This window comes from Bombina bombina, chromosome 11 (assembly GCF_027579735.1).
Source record: "Bombina bombina isolate aBomBom1 chromosome 11, aBomBom1.pri, whole genome shotgun sequence".
Taxonomy (NCBI): domain Eukaryota; kingdom Metazoa; phylum Chordata; class Amphibia; order Anura; family Bombinatoridae; genus Bombina; species Bombina bombina.
Window position 1 is genome coordinate 52775567 of NC_069509.1, and position 17803 is coordinate 52793369.

The 17803-nt window shown below is 36.2% G+C and overlaps 1 protein-coding gene across 4 annotated transcripts in view; it reads right to left on the reverse strand.

Moving 5' to 3' along the window:
- The window catches only part of SRL (sarcalumenin), a 52123-nt gene that overhangs the window by 14147 nt on the left and 20173 nt on the right, over positions 1-17803 (reverse strand). The gene's annotated exons all lie outside the window — the stretch shown is intronic.

Here is a 17803-nt window from a genome sequence, read left to right on the forward strand (position 1 = left end):
ACTTATCATTATTAAAAATACAATGGACAACACTTGATATGATAGCCAGCACAATTTGATATATTTTCTAAAATGTAATCCTTAAGCAGTTTATTTTAATGATATTAATATATTATTTGTCATAAACAGACATAAGGAAAGATTTTATGTTCATAAAAAATATTAATGGATGTTCAGTGATCATAACATAAGTGAATAATTGCCTCTGGTCTTACATTTTGTTTGTGAAGTTGTCATTTTTGTTACATTATTGTCAGCAAGCTATAATGTTAGAAAAGCCATATCACATTCTAAATACCACTGTATAGATCTTTATTCAGTGATCAATAAGGTGTATTCAATATTGCCTTTGATTTCAATTTACTATTTGCTTTTATTCGTTCTAGAAATATTCTAAAAAGGAGTGTCAAATTAAAGAAACATAATACTCATATGCTAAATCACTTGAAAGTGATGCAGGATAAATGTTAAAAGCTGACAAGAAAATATCACCTGATCATCTCTATGTTAAAAATGAAGATATTTTACCTCAAAATGTCTTCAGCTTACCAGAGTAAGTTCTGTGTAAACAGTTATACTTTATAAAACTTACTTAAACTGAATAGGAAAATAACATGACTGTGCCTGCACAAGCCAAATGCACACTCCCTAGCAAGTCCTGGGACAAGCTTCCTGACTGGCTGCTTAAAAACTCTTTTCATTGGGGTGTGAATACTAAATACTAAATACTAAATTTGAGGTAAAATATCTTCTTTTTTTACATAGAGATGTTTAGGTGATATTTTCTAGTCAGCTTTTTACAGCTACACTGCATCACTTTCATGTGCTTCATCATGTCCCTTTGAATTCATATAGATTATAAATGGCATGCCAATTTTATTGCATATTTGCTGTGTTTATTAGTGGCAATTCTGGAAAAGGCTGGGAGTTGTTATGCACCCAAGACTGTCTAGGGCAGGGAGGCTGGTGCTTAATCAATGAGTTCAGGGAGCAAATTTGAGTACTGGAAAAGCTAATTTGGGGGTAGTTTGGTTGGTGAGTGGGCGGAGCTGGAAAGAAACTGTGGCTAGGCTTTCTTTGTTAAACCAGGACTTGTATAAGGACCTGGAGGATTGCAGGAGGTTAAATTGAGCTGATCTCCCAAACTGTAACAATTCTGAAAAATGCTTAGATAATTTTAGCACTCCCAATTCTCTGTGGCATTTGCAAACAAGGTCATTTTTTAATGCGTTCTGTGCTCTTCTTCGGATAAAAAAGAGGTGGCTTTAAATAAAGAAAACAAGAAATAGTAGAAACCAGTACCCCCTCTGCTTTGTTAGCGCCACCTGTTTTGTACATAATATATTATTTACCAATCTGACCTTACATCATTTACATACTTAGTTTATTGATGTAGAATTGTCAGCTGATCTACATTAAGACTAAAATCTGCCCTGGGCAGTTTTAAATAATTGGGCACTTATAGGGACACTAAACCCCAATTTTTTCTTTCATGATTCAGGTAGAGAATACACTTTTCAACAACATTCCAATTTACTTCTATTATATAATTTGCTTCATTCTTTAGATATCCTTTGTGGAAGAAATAGCAATGCACATGGGTGATCCAATCACACGAGGCATCTTTGTGCAGCCAGCAATAAGCAGCTACTGAGCCTATCTATATATGCTTTTCAGCAAAGGATATCAAGAGAATAGATCAAAATATATAATAGAAGTAAATTAGAATTCTAAATCATGAAAGAAAAAATTTGGGTTTCATGACCCTTTAAGCGTCATCTCCCACCACCAATCCAGCAAGCACAACCTCATTATTTTACTTCAAGGGACATGAAACCCAAAAATTTTCCTTCATGATTTAGATAGAGAATACAATTTTAAACAACTTTCCCATTTACTTCTATTATTTAATTTGCTTCCTTCTCTTGTTATCCTTTGCTGAAAGGTTTATCTAGGCAAGCTCAGGAGCAGCAGAGAACCTAGGTTCTAGCTGCTGATTGGTAGCTGCATTTATATACTGATTGTCATTGGCTCACCCATGAGTTCCGTTATAAACCATTACTGCATTGCTGCTCCTTCAACAAATGATACCCAGAGAATGAAACAAATTAGATAATAGAAGTAAATTAGAAAGTTGTTTAAAATTGTACTCTCTATCTGAATCATGAAAGAAAAAAAATTGGGTTTCATGTCCCTTTAAATAAGTCACACAAAGCTTATTAGACCCAGATTGATTATTATCGTAGATTAGGGGAAAAGGTCCAAGATTAATTAATTCTAGTAAGTTTTATTTTTCGTGGCCCTACAAATAGGATGGGGCCATAGGCAGCTAATTTGGCTTTCTGGTAGTTAATTTTACTGTGGTTGTGAGTATAACATTAGAACACTGTATATGTATTTGTTAGTTTGTGAATTACTACTTTATAAACATGAAGGTGTATTCTATGAAAAGCCTTACAGACATCTGCATACATTTTACTGGGGGGAGGGGAATGTCCCAGACATAATATTATCTACATGTGCAGCAGTACTTAGCTGCTTTAAAGGGACAGTCTAGGCCAAAATAAACTTTCATGATTCAGATAGAGCATGTCATTTTAAACAATTTTCCAATTTACTTTTATCACCAATTTTGCTTTGTTCTCTTGGTATTCTTAGTTGAAAGCTTAACCTAGGAGGTTCTGCTAATTTCTTAGACCTTGAAGCCCACCTCTTTCAGATTGCATTTTAACAGTTTTTCACCACTAGAGGGTGTTAGTTCACATATTTCATATAGATAACACTGTGCTCGTGCACGTGAAGTAATCTGGGAGCAGGCACTGATTGGCTAGACTGCAAGTCTGTCAAAAGAACTGAAAAAAGGGGCAGTTTGCAGAGGCTTAGATACAAGATAATCACAGAGGTTAAAAGTATATTATTATAACTGTGTTGGTTATGCAAAACTGGGAAATGGGTAATAAAGGGATTATCTATTTTTTAAAACAATAAAAATTCTGGTGTCCCTTTAATACATGAACTACGCATCATTTTAAAAATGGCGGCTTATTAACAGCAACAATGTGTTGCCCCATCCTGGACACCGCAGCTTACTGCCCATATAGTTCAGACAAAAACAATATGAGATGAACAAACACTTTTTCAATATCCATAAAGCTATCCTAAATATAAGAAAGGCTGGTGACTTATATAACAAAGGAATGCGCCAAATGATTGTATTATACTGTTGAAATCTATTTTTACACTCTTTGGTATTAAAGGCTTCCCTCCGATTACCAGCTGTGATAGTGTCCTGTGACAGAATGACAAGGAAGGGTGCTGGAGTCTTAACGTAGCTGCTCTCTTCCCCCGCCAAGTAACTCTTTAACCCTTTAGCTGCCAAAGAGGGTTTTAAAGCATTGGTATTCAAGGGGTTAACTAATTAATACCTAGAGGACCTTTATCATTATTTATATATATATATATATATATATATATATACAGCCTATATATATATATATATATATATATATATATATATATATATATATATATATATATATATATATATATATATATAAAATATCCAATAAAGCACACTCTCACCAAAGGTCACTTCTGCCAGGGTGCCAACAGGATCAATATAGAAAGCACAGAAGATAGCACTCTTTGTTTCAGGTATAAGCTCTGAGGAAGGGAAGCTTATCTTTGAAACGTTACACTAATTAAGGGCCAAATTACAAGTGGAGCGCAGACTTTAACTTTACAAGTTCACAGCAATGTGAACGCAAGCTCACGTTCGCATTGCTGGGAATCATTGCGTTCATGAGAGCGAGCGTCAATAGGCTCCTATGCCTATAACCACACCCAGCAAAGAGGTAAGTAGTGCAGCCATGGCAGCAATTAGTAAATATATATGTATATGATTATATACATATGTATTTATATGTTAATATGTGCTACATTTTAAAAAAAATAAAATACTATAATGCCCTCTATTTTGAGGCCATTTGGGACACTTTTAGAAAATAAATTTTCGGATCGCTAATTGCTACCGCGAGTTTGCAGTAGCAATAACCACTTGTAACGGCTGGTTAATTATCATGCTCTCACAAACGGGCAAATTTGCAGGAGCTTGATAATTTAGTGCTCCACTTGTAATCTAGCCTTAAATGTACTCAAATTATAAGTACACTTTAAAACAGAATAGAGAGTACTATCTCCTGTGATATATATATATATATATACTGTATATAGGGGCATATTAAGGCCTAGGCCAACAAGGCCCGTGCCTAGAGCGTCAAATTTTTAGGGGCGGCACTTGGTCCATTGCCCCCAGCACTGCACTGACTGTGTGGAATTTAAAAAACATTTTCCCCAATAACAGCCTTCCTGTGGCTCAAGTGAGTCACACACGTGTGCACGACGTGATCTTGCATGCGGCAAAGCCTTCAATAGTGGCATAGGCGCTTAAGCGGACTGGACTACTTTAATAGCTCAGGTGAGTCACTGGCACTGCACAAATTTACTATGCTCTAGACTAGACAGGTAGTCCCCCAGGCCAGTCCCCAGCACAACCGTTAGTGAACATTACAGAATACAGACTCAGATAGGTAGAGAACCAGAGCGCTACTGTAGCAGTCTGGTTCTCTTTCTCTCTGAGTCTGTATTATGTAATGTTCCCTAATGTTTGTGCTGGGGACTGGGGGACTACCTGTCTAAACACAGGATCTGTGAGTGCGATCGCAAAACTGCTGCAAAGAAAGCGTTATGGGGTGAACTCATTCCCCAAAATTGACGAGATCCTTCTGCTGGGATCCGCTACAGGTAACGCCGCACTTGAGCACAACATCTGGGGCCACATTAAAGGGACAGTCAAGTCCAAAAAAAACTTTCATGTTTCAGATAGGGCATGTAATTTTAAACAACTTTCCAATTTGCTTTTATCACCAATTTTGCTTTGTTCTCTTTGTATTCTTAGTTGAAAGCTAAACCTAGGAGGTTCATATACTAATTTCTTAGACCTTGACGGTCGCCTCTAATCTAAATGCCTTTTGATAGTTTTTCACCACTAGAGGGCATTAGTTCACGTTTTTCATATAGACAACATTGAGCTCACGCTCGTGAATTGGAGACAGCTCTGAATGGGTAAAATGCAAGTCTGTCAAAAGAACTGAAATAAGGGAGCTGTTTGCTGAGGCTTAGAAACAAGGTAATTACAGAGGTACAACGTGTATAATTATAACTGTGTTGGTTATTCAAAACTGGGGAATTGGTAATTAAGGGATTATCTACCTTTTAAAACAACAAAAATTCTGGTGTTGACTGTCCCTTTTAATCCAAAATGGTGGCCGCCATTAAGTAATATATATGCAACGGTTTATATGAGACCATAGTCTTCCATTGTCTTAACGTATTGCAGGTAGTCAATAACTGCCTGCCATCTTGGGGGCTGTTGTTTCTTCCAATTCCTGGCGAATAACATCTTAACTGATGTCAATAGATAGACTAACAAATATCTCTTGTGCTTTGGCAGTTTTTTAACTCCCAGATGTAAAAGAGCTAGGCCTGGAGTGTCAGGAGTCGAGATTTCCAAGGCCTTGCAGACCTCACAGGTTTTCAACCAAAGTGGTCGGAGTCTGTTACATGACCACCACACATGGAGCGGGGTGCCTATCTCTCCACACTCCCTCCAACATAAGGGTGAATGCTCAGGGTATAGAGTCCAAAGTTTGGTCGGCACTAAGTGCCATCTGGTTATGATCTTGAAGTAGAGTTCATACATTGTAGCACAATGAAGTGCGGATTTAGTCAGCTGTATCGCCTTAGTCCAGTCAAGTGTCGTAAAAGTGAGTCTCAATTCTGCTTCCCAGGAGGCCATATGCCTAGTTTTCATCAGAGTGGGAGGGCCCAAAAGGGATCGGTAGTGGGCCGTGAGAGGCTTGCACAGTTGAAGGTTCGCCTTCCATCTCATCTCCCAGATAGTTGGAGTCCTGATTTTTTCAACCAGGAATCCCCATGCCTTCATCAAAGATCTTAGTCTCATAAAGTCGAATTTTAGGGTGCCAGGGATGCCAAATTTAGTGATCATGTCTTGAGGCAAGAGGAGATTCTCATTCAGGTAGAAATCACTCAGAGAAGTGATCTCCAGGGCCTTCCAGGGGGCGTGTAAAGGACTTCTAAGCAGCATATTAGTATGTCTGTCCTGGGACAGCTGAAAGGATGAGCCTCGTGCACTCTCATATTATTTCCCTATTCAGATTAGGGAAGTTTACAATTAAATCTCATGAGAGTTAACTCAAATCTCATGAGATCACAGTAAAAGAGTTCATGACCTCAGCACTGCTGATGCTGATTGGCTGCTGTTCATTTCTTCATTTTTTTTTTACCTGCAGCTGGGAGCAGCTGAGTATAACTTTTTACACAGAACTTACTCTGGTGAGCTGAGGAGATTGTGAGGTAAAATATCTTCCTTTTTTACATAGAGATGCTCAGGTGATATTTTCTTGTCAGCTTTTTACAGTTATACTGCATCAGTTTCAAGTGATTTAGCACATGAGTATTATGTACCTTTAATTGAAGTTGAACAAATAAACAAGTGCTGGTAGCAAACATACTTTATTAATAGTGGTGTGTATAGACCATGCATGTGTAAAGTTTAGTAGTTACCACTCTCTCATGCAATACTAGTAACCTTAGGTGAATATTCGTATAAGCTTTCTCAATATAACCCATTCCCAGAGAGAATCCTACATTATCTACCAATGGCTTTATATTATATTATACAAATGGATATTCTACCAAGATTAGAGTGAGGATTAAAAAATGCTATGTCACATGATGACCCTATACACATACACACATGCATTTCTAAAAAAGTCACATTATACCCTGACCAAAAAATATTATGGCTGAAAAACAGCCTAAAACCTAGGGGGGTAGCAGAATTTGGAGTGCCTAGGGCAGCACAAAACCTAAATACGCCACTGTATATCTATCTATCTGTCTATCTATATACCCTGAGTGGCACTGGCCTTATGAACAAGCAAGAAAGTTTTTCCAGCTTTTGTTCTTTCTCAGTTGAGTGCGTCTCTCTTTTTTCTTTGTTTTCTTTACCTTATCTATCTGTATCTATCTATCTGTCTGTCTATCTTATCTAGCTGTATCTATTTATCTGTATCTATATATAAGTCCAAAAAGTGCACTCTCACTTCAAGAAATCAACCTGGGGGTGCTTGAGGGAAGACGGTATCCAGTAATTCTTATAGACTCAGCACCACTTTAATTTGTGACTTTTCAGGGTTTGTCCCCAAAACATCACAAATAAAGTGGACTTTGGAGTGGTTTGAATCTATCTATCTATCTATCTATCTATCTATCTATCTATCTATCTATCTATATATATGTGTGTGTGTGTGTGTGTGTTTATTCAATTCGGTTACTCTAATTTAGACAGTTACTATATATATATGTATGTATATATATATATATATATATATATATATATATATACTGTATATATATATATATATATATATATATATATATATATATATATATATATATATATATATATATAGTGGCTCTCAAAATTAGAATAACTCAATTATATATTGTTTAATTAAGACCATAGTAGCAAACTCAGTATGATATTTGTGCAGTGATATTTTTAGAAACTATCTATTAGCCCTGTAAAGTGTAGTGTAATCAGTCAGCTTTTTTATTGTAAATTAGATATAAATATGATATTATGGGTGATCATTAGAAAGTGTTACATAAGACGTGCAATGCATTTTGAAGCTGAAGCGTTTTGCAAGCATTATACAATCCCACTGGAATATTTCACTGTGTGCTAACTATAGGCAGCAGCATTGCAAGTCAAGCAGAGAACCATCTGCCCTTTAAAAAAGGTAAAAATACATTTCAGAATTGCTAAGTTGTCTTCTGTGTGTGACGTGTGTGCAATGTATGACATCCTGATGGTGTCTGCGGGTATAGGAATATTCTTAGGGACAGGAATAATAGATTAGTCCAGCTCTAACCTCAGAATATTTTCTTTTTAAAGTGACATTGAGAGTTGCAAATATAATACCATGTGTTGATGAAATTGGTTGATGAATTGCATGTTAGCTGCTATTCCACTGAAATATCTTCTTGTACTCATAAAGATCCTACTTAAAAGGACATAAGACTAAGATTTTCTAATTGATAAATCATAGACATAGACAGAGTATACAATTTTCCCCAGCAGTGCATTGCTGATCCATCAACAAATGATACCAAAAGACTGAAGCAAATTAGATCATAGAAGTAAATTGGAAAGTTGTTTAAAGGTACAGTCAACACCAGAATTTTTGTTGTTTAAAAAGAAAGATAATCCCTTTATTACCCATTCCTCAGTTTTGCATAACTAACGCTGTTATAGAAATACACTTTTTACCTCTGTGATTACCTTGTTTCTAAGCCTCTGCAAACTGCCCCCTTATTTCAGTTCTTTTGACAGACATGCATTTTAGCCAATCAGTGCTGGCTCCAGAGTATCTTAATGTGCATGAGCTCAATGTTATCTATATGAAACACATGAACTAATGCCCTCTAGTGGTCAAAATGCATTCAGATTAGAGGCAGTCTTCAATGTCTAAGAAATTAGCATATGAACCTCCTAGAATTAGCTTTCAACTAAGAATACGAAAAGAACAAAGCAAAATTGATGATAAAAGTAAATTGGAAAGTTGTTTAAAATTACATTCCCTGTTTAAATCATCAAGGTTTTTTTGGACTTGACTGTCCCTTTAAAATTGTATGTTCTGAGTTTACTTTTGGCTTTACTGTCCCTTTAATATAAAAGTCTTATTTAAGTGAGTAACTTCTTCCTATGGGTGGGCACAAGTGACAGGTGTGTGCCATATTTAGGTTTTGCTTGTTTAGCTGTCATTCTGATATTTTCCCTACTAAACCAAGCTGTTGTGCTAGGACACATTTGCTGAACCACAAGCACAAATCTATGCAAGATGTTCCTTTAAATACACCTTGGTAGTGGGGTATTTGGTTTCTGTGCCTCCCTAGGTACTTGGAAATCTTTTTTTCTTTCTTTCTTTAGGAAGGGATTAGAATCGACTTAAAGAGACAAGAAACACATTTTTTATTTCACGATTCAGATAGACTGTACAATTAAGGAAAACTTTCTAGTTTACTTAAAGGGACATGAAACCTCAAAATGTACCTTTATAATTCAGATACATCGTACAATATTAAACAACTTTCCAATTGACTTCTATTATCTAATTTGCCTTATTCTCTTGGTATCCTTTGTCGAAAAAGCAGCAATGCGCTACTGGGAGCTAGCTGAATGCATTGGGTAAGCCACTAACATGAGGCATATATGTGCAGCCACCAATCAGCAGCGCCTGAGCCTACCTAGGTATCCTTTTCAACATAGAATACCAAGAGTATAGAGAATAGAACAAATTAGATAACAGAAGTAAATTGGAAAGTTGTTTAAAATTGCATGCATTATCTGAATCATAAAACAATTGTGTTTCATATCCCTTTAAATTAGCAAGTTTACTTTGTTTCTCTTTGTATCATTTGTTGAAAAGCAGGTTGGTAAGCTCAGGAGCATGCATTTGTCTGGAGCATTATATGGCAGCAGTTTTGCACGAATGTCTTTAACAGTGCAACACTGATGCATTCTCTCTACGTGCCATATAGACACACTACCAACCTAGCTATGCTCTTCAACAATGAATGTCATGAGAATGAAGTAAACTTGATAATAAATGTGAGACTTTAGAAATTGTATGCTCTGTCTGATTCATGAAAGAAAAAATTGGGGTTTCAAAACCCTTTAATTGCTGAGCTATTTCCACCAGTGTTTTAGATGCTACTCACATTTATGCCGTACTGTAAGCCATTGTTTAGTGAGAACCCACACATATTATATATGTGACCCAGCAGATTCAAACTATACCAAGGTTGGATTGGCCTACCAGCATACCAGGAGATTTCCTGGTGGGCTGAATCAGCTGGGGCTAGAAAGCTGCAAATTAAAAGGGTGATTAATGCATGCAATTGGGTTGTACGGTGTCTATATAACAACAATCTTGCCCTTTTTTTCAATATAAACGAATATAATTTGATTCTAAAAAAAAAATATTGGGGGAATGAGTATTCCAGTAATCCCCTTTGAGAAAAATGGAGTGGGTTGTGGGTGCACATTCTACTGACTCAATGGAAAAAAGGTCTGGTGTCCAAATTTTCCAGGGCTGCTTTTTCGTTCCCAGTCTGGCCCTGAACTATACTATTATTTTATGTATATATCAAGTCTTGTAAGAAACCTGCAACAAAAAGTGTCAACAAATGCTAAATAAAGTTATACGCTATAGTGTGTGTGCCCCCCCCCCCTAAAGCGTATAGTAAATAACATATATATATATTAAGGACTTTGTGGTACAGTTATGAAACGTTGATCTGCACATAGGGGCTCCCATGAGACAAATAAATGAACATTTATTCTCGCCAGGTGATCAGTATTACCAAAAAGAGGACCTGGCTACTTAAACATATATAGGGGCTTTAGAACAAGGAGTCATGGGAGTCTCTAGGCCTTTTTGATAGCCTGGTAGAGGATATGTTGTGCTTATAACATGTGCATACTTCTATTTTTATAAAGTATTTATACTTAAACAAAGGGTGGGTATTGGAGGTTCCTAGGGCTTAAGGGAGTTGAGATTGAGGTGTTTGAACACCAACCCCTCTATCCAGCTCCGTTAAGCCCTCTTGATCTTCCCAGCACTTCTGGGTTTCCAGGGCTTGGTGACGTCACCGGCATCCCTGGATTTCCCAGGCAATGACAGATCTCTAGACTACCAAGGATTAGGTAAGAGTGTAGAAGAAGGGGTGCAATGAGCTCCGAAAGCGACCCCCTTCCCCCATATGACGAAACGTGGCCATCTTCCACAGTAAATGCATTGTGCGGATGACGATGATGTGTCTGGACCACTACATAGCAGGAAATAGTGCTTCCATTGAGTGCTCTTGCAAATGGATAACATTCTTGTAAAACAGCTGCCATATAGTGTTCTATACGTGTGCACTCTCCTAAGCCTGCCTGATTTTTAACAAAGGATACCAATAGATCAAAGAAAATTTGATAGTAGAAGTAAATAAAAAGTTGTTTAAAACTGGATGCTCTGTCTGAATCACGAAAGAGAAATTTGGGGTTTTATTTCCCTTTTAAAGTTACTTTCTGAGTCTGGTAATAGAAAATATATATGGGTTTTTTTTCAGATTTTAGTGGTTAATAATCCAATATTTATTTTCAGCTTCTGATAGCTAAAATAGAACATAAAATGACCTATTCTAAGTGCCTCTAAGCACAGTCATACAGTTATAATTTTGTCTGCCCACGTCCACTCTTAAAATTATTTCAACATACATGATAATTTTAGCGAAAATATTTTATACCTAACTAAAGCAAACATGAGAATTCCTCTTGAGAAGAGAGATTTTTTTTTCTTTTACTAGGCCGATCTAATGTGAATGTCTCCCATATAGGATTTATCACAGTGCGAGCGGACATCGATAAATGCTGACAGCTATCTCGTGAAATGCTTGTGTAATGCCGCCCTCTGCACATTCACGGCCAATCGGCTGCTAGCAGGGGGTGTCAATCAACCTGATCGGATCGGCCTGATTGCTGTCTGCTGCCTCAGGTGGCGGATGAGTTAAGGAGCAGTGGTCTTAAGACCACTTTTTCTTAACTTATATTTCCCGTGAGCCAGAAAGTACGGGGGTAGATAATATCATCCACTGCTTGTTAAATCTACCCCATAGACACCATAACAATATATATATATATATATATATATATATATATATATATATATATATATATATATATATATATATATATATATATATATATATATATATGTTAAATTATTAAAGGGGCAGCATACACCAATTTTCATATAACTTCATTTAATAGACACTACTATAAAGAAGAATATGCACAGATACTGATCCAAAAATCCAGTATAAAACTTATTAAAAACTTACTTAGAAGCTCCCAGTTTAGCACTGTTGATGAGGTTAGGCTGGGACACCCACTAAAAGGGGCTGAGAAAACAATAAGAGCAGACACTCCACTCCCCTTCCCTGCATATGAAAAGATAAATTACATAAACAGGAACCAGCAGGAGTCTGTCTGATAAAAATTGATGCCATTGAGTGATAAAGACACGTGCACGCTCCTGAGCTCCTATGAGCCTATCTTGGTTTACATTTCAAACAAGGGCACCAAGAGAACAAAGCACATTTGATAGTAGAAATAAACTGTAAAATGATTTAAAATTGCATGAACTATCTGAATCACAAACATTTCATTTGCACTTTTCTGTCCCTTTTAATTGTCATCAGCTGAGAGGCTCTGTCCCCGGTACTGAGTGACAACCTTCAACAGCTGTGTCTTACAGAGACAAAAAATAGCTGAGTGGATAATGTGGTCTGGGAGTGTGTGGCCAGCCCTTTAGAGTGTTATCTCTGCAGTTTGCTGAAAACGTAAGGGTTAAATTAGGTATGATTGACAGCTTACATGTCTATTTCACACATTTGTAACCATTATGCTTCCAGTGTGTATAATAATTTGTTAAGTGATAACCTACCCTGCACTGTATGACATCCCAGGTTCTGTCCATGTAATTACTACAGTAACCCGATCCATAGATGACATTCACTTTAGATCCTTATGTCACCATTTCTTTGTCAGTATTTATGTCACTGATATTCAGCTGTCTGACCCAAGAGGAGATTATGGGAGACATATATCTCTTAGGTCAAAGCTGATTCAATGAGAAAGAGACATTTCCCAAATATTTGGCCACCGAGAGATGCGTAGGCGTCTACTTTTAATAACCCCTTCAATGCCCAAACACATTTACACACAAGAGAGAGAATAAATAATTACTGTATTTGCTTCTTATCCACTGACTTTTATATCAGAAATGAATAAGCCTGTCTGTTTTTCCCTCTATCAAAGTATTTTATAGATGCTGAATAGAATGTGCACAGCATACCCTGCATTTTGTACCCAAGAACAGCTGTTTATCAGTCTAGCAATTAGAGAGAGAGATCTAATTGTTAGGGATGGGCAAATGTGTTTATATTTGAATTTGAATGTTAGAACGAATGTTATTGTAGAAATTCAATTTAAATAATCGAATGTTGAAAAGAACAAATATTCTTAAAAATTCTACAATCGAATGCTATTTGCAGTTTTCGAATGTCACTTAATTTGAATGTTCATAATTAGATCGAATGTCCACATTCAAAATTTTTAATGTAACATTCAATTTAACAAATACTATCCTGAAGTTCAGTAATTAATGTGGTAGCGAATTTAGTAAATTGATACAGTACATAATAGATACAAATATATCAATTTGAATGTTTCTATTTCGAATATTACATTTAAAGACAGCATTAGAAATACTATTACATTAAGCGAATGTTAGAATGTTGTACAAACAATCGAAATTCAAAACATACGAACAAATCTGTTAAAATTTGTTTTATTATTCAAATGTTGCGAAACATTCGCCCATCCCTAGTAATTGTGTTATTACCAGTTATATGAAAATATTTCATTTGTTTCCATTAAAGGGACTTAAAACCACATTTTTTTACTGTCATGATTCAGAGAGAACTTACAATTGTAAACCGCTTCTTGCCTTACTTTTATTAAGTTTTCTTTTCTTGGTATCCTTTGTTGAAAAGCAAGAAGGTAACTTCAGTAGAGTGCACGTGTCTGCAGTACTATACAGGAGCAGTTTTGCAATGTTATTCATTAACAAGAGCACTAGATGGCAGCATAGCTGTCATGTAGCTCTCCACACGTGCACGCTACCTATTTAGATATCTCTTCAACAAAGAATAACAGGACAAGGAAACAAATCTGATAATAGATGTGAATTGGAAACTTTTTTTAAATTGTGTGTTCTGTGTGAATCCTGAAAGAATATTTTTGAGTCTCATGTCCCTTTTAAATCTTAACACAGTTTCTATTATATACTCATTTTAATATTCAAGTATCAAAGAATATGTTGTAAAATGCATTTCTTTTTTTATGACTTTTTTTTTTTTTTTTTTTAAATTTAATACTTGGAAAATTAGCTTTAGGTCAAAATAAAAATATTGTTAAATACATATAATATAAAACCATCGGATTAGTATGTTGCAATAAATGCTTATATGTTGCAGCACTTGTGTGTGATCAGAGTATGCAAATTAGCGCACACTGTAAAATATTTTTCAAAAATGTTCAGGTTAGGAAGTTGGTGGCTCTTTACAAAGAGATTATAATAACAAGACAGTAAACTATAAACAATTTTCAGCCTGTCTTTTTTTAGCGCCTATATTTGTGCACGTTTTTATTCTCCTGTTGTGACCTGTTCTTATAGCAAGAGGATAGTAGAGCAAATCAGAAACTGTACAACTGCCCCATTGGAATCTTAGCAAACTGTCTGATGGGTCCTGTATGTGCGCAAATGCTGCTAAAGACCGTCCCATAAAATTGTACTCACTTGTGCTCAATCCTGCTGTTACGCCAGTATGAATTCTAAGGGTTTGATGATCTAAAGGTGAAAGATTCTTAAAGAATGTTTGCCAGTACTTTTATTTTCCCTAGGGGGTGTATACTGCATTCTCGTATGGGAAGGAGATACATACATTACAAAAGTGCACAGTGAAAATCGTAATCGAAAAAAAGTGTGTTATAAGATTGCATCAAAAATCGTAACAATTGGTTCACCAAAAATCGTATTTTATAAAAAATTTAAAAGCAGCACAGTTTGATTTCTTTATAATGCCGGATTTATTTTTTACCCAGCTAAGTTTCCTTTTCCAATTAACTTCATTACTTTCTATAGGAGACATTTCACCACTCACTGTGTCTCTCCCCTTTTTTAAGATAATTCCACAAGGGCAATGAGAGTCAGCGTGAAAAACCACGTTAGATCCGGTGAAGTTTAGATAATTGGGCCCTCTTTCATAAGCAGACAGTTATTGTGATTCATTAGTTTCATTGATCTGAAGGGTCTACCTGCTATTCTGCGCATGTGCAACTACGACGGTTTGTTTAAAATTCAAACTTTCTTTCCTTTTGCTGATTAATTCCCAGAATTACAGAAAACTCCTCCCCCCCCCCCCCAGAACATTCAGTTGCATTTATTTTAAAACGAAAGTGTTAAAGGGCTTTTTATCCACTAAATAGCTACCAAGACTGCACAGCAGTATATTTTGCCAACATCCAGCAATTGGTGAACTCCTACTTCGACTATAATGGGTTAGAACTTGAATGGAAGAATTTGTTTTAATAAAAGATTATCATAGCTCATGGCTTAGAGCCGGAGTCAAGAAATATGAATTAAAGGAACGTTTTAGTGTAAAAAAAATACTTTGTTTTGTTAGAGCTTTTTATTGTTAAACAAATTCCCTTTTTACACTATGAGGCCCATTTATGAAGCTCCGTACAGAGCTTGAGGGCCCGTGTTTCTGGCGAGTCTTCTAAAGACCGCTGCTTCATAACCCTGTCCGCCTGCTCTGATGAGGTGGACAGGAATCGCCACAATTCAACCCGATCGAGTACGATCGGGTTGATTGACACCTCCCTGCTGGCGGCCCATTGGCCGCGAGTCTGCAGGGGGCGGCGTTGCACCAGCAGCTCTTGGTCCAACTTCTTTACACTTGGGGGTCGCAGATAAATATTTTAGATACCTTAAAGGGCCATGATACCCAAGTGTTAAAGCACTTGAAAGTGATGCTGCGTAGCTGTAAAAAGCTGACTAGAAAATATCACCTGAACATCTCTATGTAAAAAAGGAAGATATTTTACCTCAAAATATTTGTAAATATTTACACCCCATTGTAATGGGACTTTAAGCAGCCAATCAGGATACTAGTCCCAAGACTTGCAAGGGAGTGTGCATCTGGCATGTGCATGTTATTTTCCTTTTCAGTTTAAGGAAGTTTACTATGAAATCTCACAAGATTTCAGTAAAATCTCATGAGATCACAGCAAAGCATAGCATGATGTCAGCACTGCTGATGCTGATTGGCTATTTTGTTTTTTAACTTACAACCGGACAGCATCTGAAGTATAACTGTTTACACAGCACTTACTCTAGTGAGCTAATGACATTTTGAGGTAAAATATCTTCCTTTTTTACATAGAGATGTTCAGGTGATATTTTCATGTCAGCTTTAATTTTAAGCATCTTTCTAATTTACTCCTATTATCAATTTTTCTTCGTTCTCTTACTATCTTTATTTGAAAAAGCAGGAATGTTAAAGTGATGGTAAATTTCAGACTATAAGAATGTTGCAATAAAACATATATTAGTTTGCAAGTAAAACCACAATTATTGTTGTTAAAGTGTATATATATTTTATAATAAAAGGTTTATAACCCTAATGGGTATTGTCTGTTCCTCCGCCCCCCTTCATTTGCTCTTTTGGCTGGGCTGAGATGTATAGAGCAGTCACATCCACTCTCTACATAGGCTTTCTATGGGCTTTAAAGGGACTGGACTTCAAGATTGTCAGCTGACACACATGTTGATTGGATGTTCACTGGAATTGTCATTAAAAAAAAAGAGTTCATCCATGTGGGCCGGCAAAACATTGTAATAGAAGCATTACTGTATGCCCTAATTTAACCCTTTCACATAAGGAATTTAAAAAAAAGGTACTCATATACTTTTTTAATGGCAAAGATTACATTTATGGCATTTGATTATTTAAAGTTTACCATCACTTTAAGGACCACATATAAATGTATAGATCTTTATCACACAAATAATACATTTCCTACAATTGTCCAGTGTCACAGAGTCAGACAGGGTACATTATATCTGCTCTTCTCCCCTCCCCCATGTAAATTTGCCCAACCTGCCAAAGCACACATATTTAGTTCCACTTTTTCCTAGGACCACAAAATCTATGGCACATATTCACAGCTCTACATTTTCACCAGGCCCAAAACTAGTGTTCGTGGCCCATTACTTGCCCACCCCTGAGTTAAAGGATATAGCCAGGATTAAGCACATGATTTCTGTAGAAGATTTTTCCACAGTTGCCCATGCTTTGGTGACATCATGTCTGGACTAATACGAGAACTGTATTATGGTCTCCCAGAAAAGCTACTCGATTTCCTTCAGTTGATACAAAGTCGTGCAGCAAGACCACCAACTGGTCAGTCACAATTTTTGCCACGTGACACCCAACCTCCATTCACTGCACTAGTTGCTAATAAAATGGAGAATACTATTAAAGGGGCAGTGTACTGTAGGATTATTTCCCCCTTAATGTGTTTCCAATTACTTGTAATGCCAGCTGAAAAGTATAAATTGCTTATTTAGGGTTATTTTTGTATATGAAATAGCCATTGTTTTTTAAACCACAACTCAAAAAAATGGGTTAAACTTGTAGGGAAATCAGATCTCCTTATTTTATTATGTTCTGTACACACACATGCTTCTTTATATTATCTCTGTCTTTAAACAAAAACCAAGTACCTAGAGAGAACAATTAAAAATGATCACTTTATTGACTATCTCTCCTACCTCACAATAGGAGTATAATTTTTTCTGTTGGTTATGTTTACACAGCTTTTCTATAGCCTATAGTATAGAAACTTTCAACATTGGTAGGTATATCACAGACAAAATCAGCTATTTCAAATGCCAATAGAAAGGTAAAATAAAGCTATTTGTAAACAATGTAATACACTTCAGTGGGTAAAATGGATAATTGGGAACAAATTAAAGAG